General features: G+C 43.0%; 1 protein-coding gene across 2 annotated transcripts in view; it reads left to right on the top strand.

Moving 5' to 3' along the window:
• Nucleotides 1-13,781, top strand: part of SERTAD2 (SERTA domain containing 2) — an 87,241-nt gene that overhangs the window by 13,517 nt on the left and 59,943 nt on the right. The gene's annotated exons all lie outside the window — the stretch shown is intronic.

The following is a 13,781-nucleotide window of genomic DNA, read 5'->3' as shown; positions in this document are numbered from 1 at the left end:
TTGCTTTTAGCAAGTAGGATCATTGTCCCGCTGTGGTCTCAGGGATAGTTAGCAGGACACCATGATCTGCCCATCTGCAACAGCTCTGCTGGAAAGGTCTCATCTGCAGGAGCCCTTGTTTGCTCTTAAGGAGGAAATGCAATTGAGCATCTGGTGGAGTCTGCTCTATGGTAGAAATTAGCTATAAATATATACCTGGGGATTTTTTTAATCATTAGTCTTAAATTGATTATTTCCTACCGGTTGTAGGACTCCTAAGAGGTGCTTTTTCTTGCTTAAGAGAAGTTATCAGCTTGGTGGGCAAATACTGTTCTGCAGGTTAAGATGTGGCAACAATAATGCATGAAGAGCAGTGTGAGGAAAAAGACAACTTCCTGCTCTGTGGTGTTGCTTCCCCCCCACCCCTAATTACATGGAGTGAGCTGGTAGGATATGAATGTTGCCATCCAGTAATAAGAGTTGTGGTCATGGGGTGCCATGCTAGCATGAAGCTTCAGGAAACTGTGATGTGTTTTGGGGACAGACCAGGAATAATTCAGGCCTGCACATGGCTTTCTCAGGTGGAAGGTAAGTTAAGGGAATGTCTGCAAAGCTAGTGCCCAAAACTGGAATTGTGCTCCCTATTCCAGTTAAACCGATACGTAAACAAACCAGTTCACTTGATGTTCCCATTAATTTGGACTGCTTACCTTTCCAGTTTTTCCAGCTTGTGATTTGAGCAGAATGAGACAGTAGGAAAAATGACAGTCTGAAACTGGCTTGGCTTGTCTCTGGCTCTCCCCAGAAAGCCAGTTCCTTTTCTACCACCAAAATAGGGACTGGCTCCATAGCTTTTGTTCAGAACACCTGAGACTCCACGGCACATTCATCTGCCACTGCCTAGAAAAAGGGCAGTAAGGAAAAACTTGCCAGCTCTCTCTGCATCCCTCTATCTTACTAAGGCTTTTCTCCACTGTGCAAATGATGTAGCAGCTGTGACTTGAAAATCACTGGGGCTTTCCCCTCACCCTGGGGTATTTAGCCGTGTCCAGCCCTGGCATCTTGACAAGCACAGGCAGCAGAAGCCCTGTGTGGGTCCAGTGTCACGTCTGTGCTGAGCACGCTGCTTCTGACAGCCGTGTCTCCTTCCAGCACGGCCACAGCTCACAAAGTGGGCTGGCCTGTTGAAAGACAAGTTGTGCCGTTCTTCTGACTTCAGGCCTGCGATGACCTTGAGCCTCTTGTTCCTGAAGATACCAGAGAGCAGCATGAGGAAGCCTTTCCTTTTTAACAGACAACCAAAACTTGGGTTGCTGAGGGATCTCTCTGGGACCTGTTGAAGTAGGTTTTCCCACTGCGTGTGTGTGAGAGAGGGGGAGTGGTCAGGAGAAGGAGACAGGATGCTCAGTACAACATTTAATTTGATTGTGTAACTGCAGCATGCTCATGACGTGTGTCTCTGACTTAACCAAGAACCACTAAAGGTGTAAGGCCCCTCCGTGTTCTCTCTGTTCCAGGAAGTCCTGACAAGCTTCTGGCTAAACAGCAACAAGTCCACAGAGTCCCTTTGGTATTTTGATGCCTGTGCAAAGAATAGTTGGCAGTGGGATTAATTTTCTGGCTTGTGTTGCTGACTGTGACCAAAAAAAAAAAAAAAGGAAGCTTTCTTGACCTGGATTGATGCCAAGGCTGTGTGCAAGCTGGAGAATGCAGCCAGTGGTCTTCCCCTCATGCCTTGGGTTTTTTGAAAGGAGACCCCTTAACCTTCTGTGGGATCTCGTGGTTGAATTCAGAGGTCTGTATCTGAGATCTAAAGGCTTCCTTCTACTCAGGTTCACTTCACCATCAATTTTTATATAGCTCTGCAAGGGGCAGTGTATGGACCTTGATGTGCTGTATTCTCACACGTCGCTGAGGGCCCCATGCTTTTGTGTTCTGCCTGTGTATCAGTGGACACAGCTGGAATGCTCACCTACCGAAACTGTTTCCTTTTTTTTTCCCTTGATATTGCTACAAGCCATTCTCAAGTATGTTCTGCCAGGCAAAATAAAATGAAACCTGTTAATCCCAAACCCCAAGATTTACCATGGGCTCTAGTGGGAGAAATGGAGAGGATTGGAAACTCCTGGAAGGTTGTTTGAATGCCATGTGAAGAATACCATCTGGGAAAGGGGTATTTTTCCTTCTTTAGAAAGAACTAGAGACCAGTTGAGACCATTTTCTCTAGCATTACGTAGTAGTGTAAAAATAATTCATAGGAATTTTATTTTTGACTAGTAAGCAAGTAGTGATAGAAGTGATTAGAGCTGTGATTGCTTGTGTTGCTTTTGATCTTGTGGCTGAACCAAAAATGTGGGTTAGTTTGAAATGAAAGATGAAAAGTTTCTTTTGCTAACATGAAAAATTAAGATTTTGGGTAATGCTAAAACCAAGCATTTCAGATTGTCCAAAGTCCTTTAGTTTAAAGAGTGATTGGAAACAGTTTTCTAGTTTTAGGAAATCAGGAATCTTAAGGGCTGTTCCTGGAATTCAAATTGATTTCAGTCCTCTTGAGTCTGTGTTTTGCTGAACGTAACACGGGACAGGTTCACCTGCAGAGGGAAGGGGAGCTGCAGTCCCTCCAGCTGCTCATTTCATAAGAGCAGCTAGAGTCTCCCCTCTATCACGAGAATGGAATCAGAACTGTTCAGCTCCCTTATTCAAAGCAGTGCTGTGCACACCCCCAAAGTAGTTCTCCAGACCAAAAAACCTCCCAGCATCAGTGCCAGACAGACAAAACTAAAAGTCAGTCAGAGTGAGAAACAGAGCTTTTTTTTTTTTCTTACAAAGAGCAGTGTGCATGTGGAAGGCAAATGAAAATGATTCCCTAATGAAAAAGCAGTAAGAGAGTTGAAGAGCACAGCTAAACAAAGGTCAGACTTGGCAGTCTGAATGGAGACAGAGGCTAAACTTATTTGCAATACATACAGAGTGCAGTATAAAATGAAGGTGGGCAATGAATATTACCATGCATAGGTAATGCATATATTTGTAGGTAACATATGCAGTCGTGCATTCTGAAAGCCTGACATCAGAATGCCCACAGGAACTCACAAAGGTGTAGCTGGAGAACACAACACCAAGATCACCACAGAAACAGCAGCATTTTTCAAGAATACAAAAAGCATGTCAAGGAAGTTGTGTGAGATACTGATAGAGGTCCTGGCATCCCAGCAGTGTGAATGATCCATGTTGTGTCCTCCTTGTCCCTGAGACATGGAGTAAAGATCGAAATGTTAAAAGTAAGGGTTGATGATTCAATGCAGTTATCGACCAAGTTATTAGCACGTGGTTCTGGTGTAAAGAAATAAATGCTATTTTGAACTGTTGTCTGTGTACAAAAGGTCTAAATGAGGCCACCTTGAGAACTCTTTACCCCCAGTGTGGTTACTTGGGGAAGGTACAGAGATGAGGAGGCTTCCAAAAGAGGAAATCATGTCTAGACTTCAAAATGCCAGTTCTCAGTTTTGTTTTAGGTGGTGATATCCTGTCTGGTGTCTTTGAGGAGAAATAATTGAGAGAAGGAAATAGTCAGTAGCATGTAAGGAGATGCTATGTATCATTTCAGAGTAAGAGTTCCCAAAATTTCATATGGAAAATTGTTACTGATCCTCAGAATTTGTCACAGCTGGAAAGGCAACATGTATTTTATTGTCTGGTATCAGTTTAATACCACTGGCTAGCAGTGATGGAAAGTGTTCTCATGAAGGCTGTCTACAAGGTTTTGACTAACTTGCATGTTGTAGTCCATGTGCCTTCTTCATATATTTTTATGTCAAAGGTTAAATATTTTAGTTTCTCTCATGTTTTAGCTGTCTTGGTGTTGGAATAGATGTGCTGATTCCCAGCTTTTTTTATAGGTGACTTGATAAATGTAAAGAAAATATAGAACGTAGGAGCTCAGGACTTCAGTGTTTCTGGTAGTTCAAATTAAGCTTCCCCAGTTTTGCATATTTTCTGTGCCTCTGATGTTGAGAGGGGGGATCTCAAACTCTGTACTTCCTTAAACAAAGAGGAAAACAGTTATTTATGTTGTTTGTGGTTAACCTACAGAGCAGTATTAATGGTCTGTAAAACCTCTTCAGGTAATTGGCTCAATAGAAACTCCTGAGAAATTATTTAAACTTGACAGAGCAGTTCCATGGGAAGGTGGGATAAGATGGAGTTAAAATCATCAGGAGAATGAGGTGGTGTGTAGATGAAGATCCTCTTGTAATGCATGCATTTGTAGGAAATAAGAAGGCAGGGAAGTGTATATTTAGGTGATAAGGGGAAGAAGCCATTAAGCAGAACCAAAAACCTTCAGTACAGTTACTTCTTTCACTCAGATGACAGTGGCAGTGCACGCTTGGATGCCAGTACTGGAAACTTCACCTGAGGTGCCAATAATTGCATTTTGTATTCCTCAAATTTAAATATGCTGGAGCAGTTTTCCAGGCAGAAACAACTGTGTAATACTTAAAACTTTAAATGGATCCTTACAGCCATTGAGATAATTGTATTTGTAACGTATAAAAGTTGTGCTTGAAAACAGAGCTTGATACCATCGTGTAATGTGCCCCTTTACAGAGAATTCTGTAAGTGAACAAAAGTTACAAAAAAGTCAGACTTGGCTGGATTTTTTTTCCTCTGGATGGTTAATGGTTTAGAATATTTTCATACAGAAAATTTAATTAAGTAATTGTACTTAACCGTGACCCAGGGCTTTCATAGTCTTAGAAGAGGAAGGCAATGCATTTACTCTGAAACTTAAATATTCCTTGTAAAACGTAGCTATTTCTTCTATTCTGTCAAGTATTCAAATTTTCACCTTAATCCTTATATGGATGGACAGGCATTGGAGTTTTTTTTAATTATTTGATTGTGTAAGCTTCTTTGTAGGGATTTTAGGGGTATCCTAAGCTTTTCATTATGTTTTCGTCCATATTTTCATCCATACCGCGATAGCTCTTGCAAGAAAACTGTCAGCGTTTCCCCTTCTCTCCTCTGCAGTTTCTCAGAGAAGATGAAGTGTTGCATTTTTTTTGTTGTTGCTGTTTTTTTTTTTTTTCATTATTTCTGGTATCGCAGTGGAAAATTAAAACCAGTCGCTTTCCCCCCGCATTCGTGTGTGCCCACAGACAGACGTGTGCTTACACCCTTTCTCTCCCACATGTGCACACACACACACACACGTGTGGGAGCACACAAGGAGCTCTTCTTGCTCGTGCACAGCCAAAAGAGGCTGGGACAAGGCTGCCTTCAGCTCGGTGGAAATTGGCACCGTCCCATCCCCAGCAAACAAGAGCCTGACGTCAGCTCACGCAGCGCTGATAGCAGCGCAACTTGAGAGATTTTTCAACTGGCCGAGCTGTTGAAAGGCTATCGCCGGGTTTGATAATCTCTGGCCGCGCTTGAGAGGAATCGGCGCGAAGGTGGAGGGGGGGAGGAATGGTTGGTTAATGACAGAAATAATAGAGCAATTCCTGATAACTTCACATGGGGTGGAGAGGTGATTTCTAAGTCTTGCGCCAAAAAGGTATTTTGATTCCCTGGCTCATCGGCTGCAGTCGTTCTCTCACACGTTGTTCCAGGTTCTGAAACTCTGGCTGCTCTGTAGAATTTGCATTCGTGCCCTCTTGGAAGTTGGAGAACAATTAAAGTGCTGTAGAACAGTCAATCAAACAGGTGATGAAATTTGACTTTTCTAAGGTGTTGAATTAAGCGCTTTCATTATGATTTTAATTCCTGATGTTTGCTTTATTCAGTTGTAGATGTCTTTCAAAGACCTGAGCCTGGCCATGCTAAAGTTTTTATTAGATTCTGTATATTCCATTTCTATTTACTAGGGTATGAGTATATAAGTTGTTGAGGCCCCCACATTGCGACCACAACACCCAGAAGAGGTTTACTTGAAAGATACTTGGTTATTCATCATTATCGAATTAAGCTGGAATAAAGGGACCATTTTGTGGTGCTGGTTTCAGATAAGGTCTTCAGAAAAGCAGCTCTTTTCCTGGAATGCTGCAAAAAAACTCCTGGACTGAAAAGTTAGCAAAGGCTTGCATTTCTGAAACAGAACCACTGTGACTTAAATTTAATTACAGCTGGTTCTCCTCATAACCCAATAGTTGAAAGAGACTTTTCTATTGTTCAGTACTACCGCTGAAAACACATTTCTATTATGAACTTAAAGTCTTCCCATGCCAAAACCAACAGTTAAAAATGAATGGTTTGCTCTGGTAACAGGAAAAACAAACACGAAAATTATTGTGTTGTGTGACAGAAAATCAGAACGTTAAAGTAAAAAAAGTTGATAAGCCTACCAGAATAACTATTTGATGGGCTATTCTCGAATCAATGACACTTCCAAGCAAGTATTTCAGGGATGTAAATAATAGAGCATCAACTTCTGCTTTGTTTCTTGTACTGTTGCAAAGATAGCAAAAAGTTCATATTCCATTTAGGTCCTGTCACCAGGGATTTAAGGGTTTTGTGAAATCCTGGAAAGGAATGTGAATAACTGCCAATATTAACATTTTCTAATGTACACGTTTTTACATCTGTTTTTAGGGTACATTCAGACTAGGTTAATCATAAAATCTGTCTTAGTAGGGAGGGACAAGAATGCAAGAGGGAAAGAAAAATTGGACTTTTTCTAGGCTGGTGTCTGTCCTATTAGTAGTTCTTGAGCCTTTTGACCAAATCTGATGAGGATGCAGAAGTCTCAAAGGTTCACAACCTCTGTGAAAGTGGGCAAGAAAGCAAGGATCTGTCTGAGCCCACACTTCTCAAGGGATTCATGGAGATCAAAAGCAAATGTGGGATAGATCTGTACATCTTGTTAAGAGAACGATACAATTGGGATAGCTGATCTTGCAGAGGGGAAGGGTGAACGACAGCTCTTTAAAAACCGGGGAAGTCCTGGCTTTCTGTGAGTCTGACTGTCCTTGGAGACTCATGTGGCTGCTTGACATCCTGCTCCCCAGAGGGGCTGGCGTGTGGCAGGGCCTGACTGCACTTGATTTATGAGAAAAGCCCAGGACTTTAGACTGATTTTAGAAGAGACCAAAAGCCAAGCCATCAGAAAACCTGTGCTTGAGAGCTTGCTGTAGCAGAAGAGTTGACAGCTCAGATAAGGAATCTGTTCAAGAGGAATTGGATGGAGGAAAACTTTCCAAAATCTCGGGCTAAATAGCCAGGCTGGCCATGGGTGAGCTGAGGGGCTGGCTGTGGGCAAAGCTGGAGCTCTGCTGCAGCACAGGAGATGTGTGGGGTGCGTGGTGAGGCCCTTGGAGCTGCATCCTTGGGGTGAGGTGACCTTTCCCCAGCTGCAGAGTTCTTACACTTCAGGGCCCACGTGCAGCTCCTGAATCACAGCGCTGGCCCCGTGCAAATGGGAACTTGCCAGCGTGTAGGAGAAAGGCAGCCCTGACACAGGCCGGGCAACGTGACCCGTGTACGAAGTCTGCAGCAGGTTCTCTTAGGTCTGTTTATTACCTCTTTCCTTCTCCGTGGTTTAGTCATAGGCTACTAGACAGTCAGTGCCTTCCTCACAGCCTGCCTACCTTTCTGGGGGCCTGGCCTGTGCCTGCAGAGGGGGAAATTGTGACTTGTAGCCCTGCAAAACTCTTGCGGCGGCCTTAGCTGAGCAGGAGTCTCGTCCTATGTCTCTTCAGCTTGTCACAACCCCCAGGAGAACTTCCCATTCCAAAAACTGTACCAGCAGCTCGCAAAGGCAGTCAGTCTCTCAAGCTGAAGATCTGTTAGGCCATGAATGGGAGCAGACATGCTGTAGGAAAGGTCCTTTATGTTTTGGGTTTTTTCCCTGCCTTCCTTCACTGTCTCTCATCTTGTTTAACCAGCCTCCTACTGCTCTAAACAGGGAGATGAGGTGGTGGGAAAGGTCTGTGCACTTTGCCTCCCAAGTGGGAAACATTTGCATTTGCTGCTAGTAGTAAGAGTTAGCCAGAAGTACTCACGCTAACCTTGACCTAACCCACAAGTCGGAGACATGCTGTAGCATGTTTCCTCTTGCTGGAAACCTGCAGAATGGCCTTTTGGATACCCAGCCTTGCTTGGGTCTTCATGTGACAAAGTCTACTGGATGGCTGTTGAGGTTATTGTTCACTTTGCATTGAGCGAAGTTACTTTAGGTTTGGCTTTAATGTGGCCAGGTATCCAATAATACAGAATTTGAACCAGTTGAAAAAGATTTTGGATTTGCTTTTGGTTCTATGGAGAAAGCCATAAAAAGGCTCCTAAATAGGTTGGTTTGCTATCAAGGTATCATTTTGGAATGGTTTTGTCATGCAGCTTAAAAGGAATTATCCTTCCCCAAAGATTCAGAAAAATCTTGTGGTCAGCCCCGTCAAAGTAATGTTGCAAGGCTTCTGAAGAAATGATGCTGAGTGCTTCCTTTTGTTCTGAGGTGATTCTTGATCCTTGCAGGTTGATATTTTCAAGATTTCCGCGTAACAAAAGGGGCTTAAAAAAAAAAAAAGTTCTTATTTAATTGCTTCTCAGTATTTGGAAATGTTGCTCGCTCCTGCCTTTGCCCCTTCTGTGCTTCCGTAATGGTTACAACTTCTCTGGATAGCAAGGAATCACGGTAAGGATGGCCTCTCCCCATGCTTGATTGCAATGTGAGATGGGAGCAGACTGCACAAATAGCTCTGGGCAAGACCGAGGGAGGGAGGATTCTTACCAGCCTTTGCCACTGGAGTCTTGCTACTTTGTAAGGCGTGAGCTGCTCCCAGACCTGTTCTGTGTCTGCTGCAGGAGCACATCAATGAGTCTAATGAGGTGGAGGACAGTCCCCAGCAGATTTTGGGGATTTGGGGTTTTCTTGTTTAAGACACTCCAACAAAGTGAAGGAGCGGAATAACTCTGAAACTTGCATGGGCTCTATCTAAACTCAAAATCCCAAGGACATTTTCAAGGCCTGGTTTCATACCTTGCCCGGGTGCTCACATCTTATTGATATAAAGTGTTGTTTTCCAACTGAAGAGACCAGCAAGAGCAAAAAGGGAGGGAACAACAGTGATCCTGTTTCATAGCTTAGAAATAGCCACCATGGCTTGCTCCTTCCTTTCTTCTTTTCTTTATAATTATGTTTTTTCTCCCTAGTGGACAGGTGGTCCTTGGAGCATGCGATGCCTTCATATCCTCCCTTGCTCATGTCTCACTGATCAGGAGACTGGTCCCACCCAGAGGGATCCCACAGTTCCCCAGTCTTTTTTTCAGACTGGCAAGGTTCTCTTTCTTGTTTAGTCTCTTTAAGGTTAGTGTCAAGCACAGAAAACTTGCTGATTTCTTCTTGTTGGCAATGCCTTGAAAGCCCAACGTGGAGGAAGAAATCAAGAAAACTGGAGCAGAGGGTGGGGTTAGACTGATGAGCAGGGAAAATTGGACTTCTGTGGATCTACACTGAGCAAAACAGGGATTTGTGGGCTATTTGGACAGTCAGGTAAAACATACATCCCTCCCTTCAGCTCCAGGTACTGCTACTCCCTCTTGAGGCCCCCCCCACACACAGTTTTACCTGTGCAAATTCCTTGTGGATTTTTTTTTTCACCTGGAATAAAACAGTATGATTAAAAAAAAAGAAAAAGGCAACAAAACAAACAAACGCCAACCCAATAAAGTTCCTGCAACTGAAGTGTCTGTTTCTGCCACTAAAAAACCTCAATTTTCTCATTACTACAATAACGTGTCGAATTGAAACAACTGGATGGCTTTAATTATGATACTCGTTTTTATTTTTCCTTTTGATAGCAACAATCATAGTCAAGCAGTGGCATGCCGACAAAGACAGCTTTGAATGAAGCAGCAACCCTGAGAGGTGCCATCCTGCTCCCTGCCCCCCAAGCCAGCCCCATCTCCCAACCCCTGGCAAAGAAAACAAGTTGCTGCCTCTTCAAGACTTTTCTTGTCCTCTCTGTTCGCGACAGGCGTGAGCGTTGGTAACATCTGCTGGCCCGAGCTCGCTTCCTCCTGCCGTGCTGGGCCCTGGCAGGGCCGTGCAGAGGAGCCAGGACCCTGTGCCAAGCACAGAGCGTGGCTTTGCCAATCCCGGCCTTCAGCGGAGCTGCGCCTGCGATCGCTCGCAGGGCACGGGCTCCGCACCACCGGCTCTGCTTAAACTACTCGGGGTAGTTTCTTGGGCCCTAACTCTGACAAGTGGCAGGCTTGTTGTGTGTTTGTTTGTTTGTTTGTTTCTTTGTGGATAATGAATGTTATTTTAAGCAAAATAGCCAAGGGGGATAAACAGATCAACACGTGAATCTGAAAACATTTTCTTTGAGCTTTGACTTAGAAAGTTGCTGTAAATGAGATACTGCAGAGAAAGCTTTTCTTTCACGATCCATTCTTCAACTTGTTTCTGCCTTTCAGCACTGTTTTGTTGATTCAGTAGTTGGGGGGTTTTGTAGTTTTTTTCCTTTGCTCTGTCAGGTTTCCTTGATGGTGGCAGTATTTTCCAGAGCAACTGGAAGGGAAAATATGTATGTATATAATTTCACAGGGACATGGAATATGTAAACATGGATGCAGACCCTGCTTTATTTTGCAGTTGTTTGCTTCAGAGTTGGTTAGGTTTTCCTTTGGATGGAACAGACAAAAGGTATTTTGGTATGTTTTGTTTTTTTAAAGTAAGGCATTGGGTTTCTCTGCTGCTTCCTAAGACTGGTTGGTTTTGTACTTTTAATTTTTGTCATCAAAATAAAAAAAAAAACCCAACCAAATGTAGAGGAATATATGGAGATTTGGTCTATTTCATGTCAAATGTGAGGTCAGTGGGGAAAAAAAATGATGTGCATCCAAGAGTAAAATATATCTCAGACTGGTCAGCTCCCCACAAGTAGTGATCTACAACTCTTCAGGTTGTAGGGTGCCTGTGATATACAGAGGAAAAATATACAGTAATGTGATGCTATGCTTCAGATCTATTTTTGGGGGGGATGATGGGGAGTTCCTGAGGCTATTTTATGTGCAATTTCCCAATGTGGGAATTTTAAGGACTCTTGTAATGATTTATCTGGAGATTTTCTTCTGGCAGCATCAAAAGGTAGCCTGAAGTTGTGCTATCTTATACTTCACTCAAATCAACCTTATAGAATAATCCAGTTGTTTCTTCCTTCTAAGTGCACACTGAGTGTGTGTGGCAATGATCCTGGAGCCTGCAGGCAGCTGCAACAGAAAAGGACTTCCGTGGTTTGCTTTTGCTTTCTCTTCCTGTTCCCTCCATTTTCATATATGTTTTTTAGAAGGCTCAGTTTCTGATGGACTACCTAGTGCAAGAACAGGGGAAAGTGAAACTGTGTCTTGGGGCTTGTTTTGTTAGTTCTTTTGGTTTTCATATAGTGCTCTATCAAATGCACCAATATTAAAAACAATCCAGTGAACTGATAAATTAAAAATGTCAGTTGATAAAAATGAAAATCTGAACTTTATCTGTAGGAAATATTAATGAGAGAGAAGCTGAGTATGTCCCCCTCAACCCTTCCCCCCTGCAGAATGCCAAGCATAGCCACTCTGAAATCGTTTAGAAGTAACCCTGTAGTACTTCTAAGAAGCTGAAAGTGAAAAGATTAGGAGTCAGGTTGATAATACAGTTTCTTTTCAAATGCTTCCTCTAAATGTTTAATACTGTGTCCCTGAGGAAGTCCCATTATTAAAGCTGCGTGACTATGAAATCACCTTGACTCTGAGGGGGAGATATTTGAGAGTTCTGGGGATTTTCCTCATCTGACTTTTACAGCTTCCTTTCATTGCAAGGATTACAAAGTTGTTTTTAGTGAAATAGCCCTCAGATTTTGTGCCATCGCTGGTCAAGTCCAAATGACAGGGGTGGCAGGAATTACCACATGCACTCCAGGCGTATAAACCAAATCATGTTATTAACTGATCCTAAAGGTTCATGTAAGCTTTTCCCAAAGGGCTTTAGAGCTTGTTCACAAATAAACGCTGAAGAAGAGTTTCTGTGCTTTTCAGGCACCTTTTCCCTTATGTTCCATTAACAACACTAACAAAAATAACTCAACAGTGCATATTTCTAATAGGAATGATGGCAGAGATCCTCTCACACTTTGCAAACCATAGATTCTTGAAGAGGGGAGCTGTTCCTCTCTCCTCTGCCACGGCCTGGCGTGGGGTGAACAGAGAGGCTGTGCGACAGCACGACAGCACCCACGGTACTGGGAGGAAAAGTAGGAGAATTTCACCACATCCCGTAGAAATGGTGAGGAACTTAAGGTAACCCAGAACAGAAGCTAATCAGGACATGAGGGTTTAACAGTTGATTGGCTGAGAAGTTTCATTTCTCTGCGAAGTGTGGACTGTTGGTTGTTGGCTGGTTGATTGGGATTTTTTTCCAAGTTACAAAAAACGAGTTTCCTGCTCGTTCTTTGGTTCAACTTTCCTTACTCCGGGTTTGGCTGTAGGGCAGTGAGTGAACATGGGGTGTGCAAGGCGATGTACGAGGTGCTCTGCCTCATCCTCTCCTCTACGGATAATGTGGTATCACCTCTGAAAGGGCAGCTGTGTGTGTTGCATAAGGGCGTCTTATGTCTCCTTCAATACCTATACACAGAGTTGTTGGGCTGTAAGAGACCGTGCTGCAGAGACACAGCTGGGTGACCGTGCAGCAGCTTCCCTGGGGATAGGCAGTGCAGGAGAGAGAAGAGCAGTGCTGCTGCATCACTACCAGCTCTAGTGTCTGCAGCACTTGGATCTTTCCCCGGGGGCCTCTCCTTGGCGTATTAACCCAGCCTGACCCTGCTTGCCTTGCAGGAACTGCCCAGATCACAGCTGAAGGGGGTATGGCTGTAGGCATGGAATTGTAAGGTCTGACATGGATGGTATCAAAGAGCAGGAAGCCTTATACTGCTCAATTTGTCTTTAATGAAGGCTGAAGCCAAAATATTCACGCATTTCTTTTTTTGTCTGTTATCTGTACAGCATGTTTAACAGTTGCTTGAAAACTAGAGGATTAAAAATAAAAAAAAGAAAAAAAAGGCCACAACCCCTTAACTAAATGATTTAGAAAGCATTCTTCTTATTCTATGTTGACATAAACAGGGGTAGAATACCCATATGGTTTTCTGACTGGGTCACTCAGCCTTAAATTGAAGTGACCTCATTCTGGAGGGATTCAAGGGGCTCAAGCTTTGAATTTTTCCTTGCCATGGGTGCTGAACACTTTTATACTATTAGCAAGACTTCTGGTGGGTGATATACCAAAAAGCTTGCAGGGACAAAAATTACCTGTGAATTCACCAAAGGAAAGCATAGTGTGTGTAGGTTCCAAGGAGAAGAGGATGTCTCTGGATTTTGGTTATTTAATCTTGAGCTTTAGTGTGTAGTTTCATTCTGGTCCTTTGAGCTACCACTCTCTGACAGAAAATTCACATTTCAGCTTTTTTCAGTTGATTTGATTTTGCCTAGCAGGTCAAATTTTTTTCTCTAGTTATGATCAGGCATTACTAGGACTGATTTTGGGGTATAACTCTACATGTAATGTGATCCTTTGTGTTTAGGTATATGTGAGCACAGAGATATTTTTAATGACATATGTTCCCTTCTCAAGTGCATGCTCTTCTTAAGCTTTGGGTTTGTTTGGTTGTATATAACAAAAACACTTTCTCTTCTGTTTTCCAGTTTCTCTTCAAGAAACTGCCTGGTCAAAGATCTATTTGACTTCAGTTTTGTTTTTTTTTAATAAATTTTCCAATGGACAAATTTCAGCAGTGATTTTAAATGAGCCTGAGATAGAATTTAGTCAT

This window comes from Myiozetetes cayanensis, unplaced genomic scaffold, assembly GCF_022539395.1.
Source record: "Myiozetetes cayanensis isolate MyiCay16 unplaced genomic scaffold, myiCay2020 scf2-11, whole genome shotgun sequence".
NCBI lineage: Eukaryota > Metazoa > Chordata > Aves > Passeriformes > Tyrannidae > Myiozetetes > Myiozetetes cayanensis.
The sequence above is the reverse complement of the archived record's forward strand: the minus strand, read 5'-3'. Positions and strand labels throughout refer to the sequence as shown.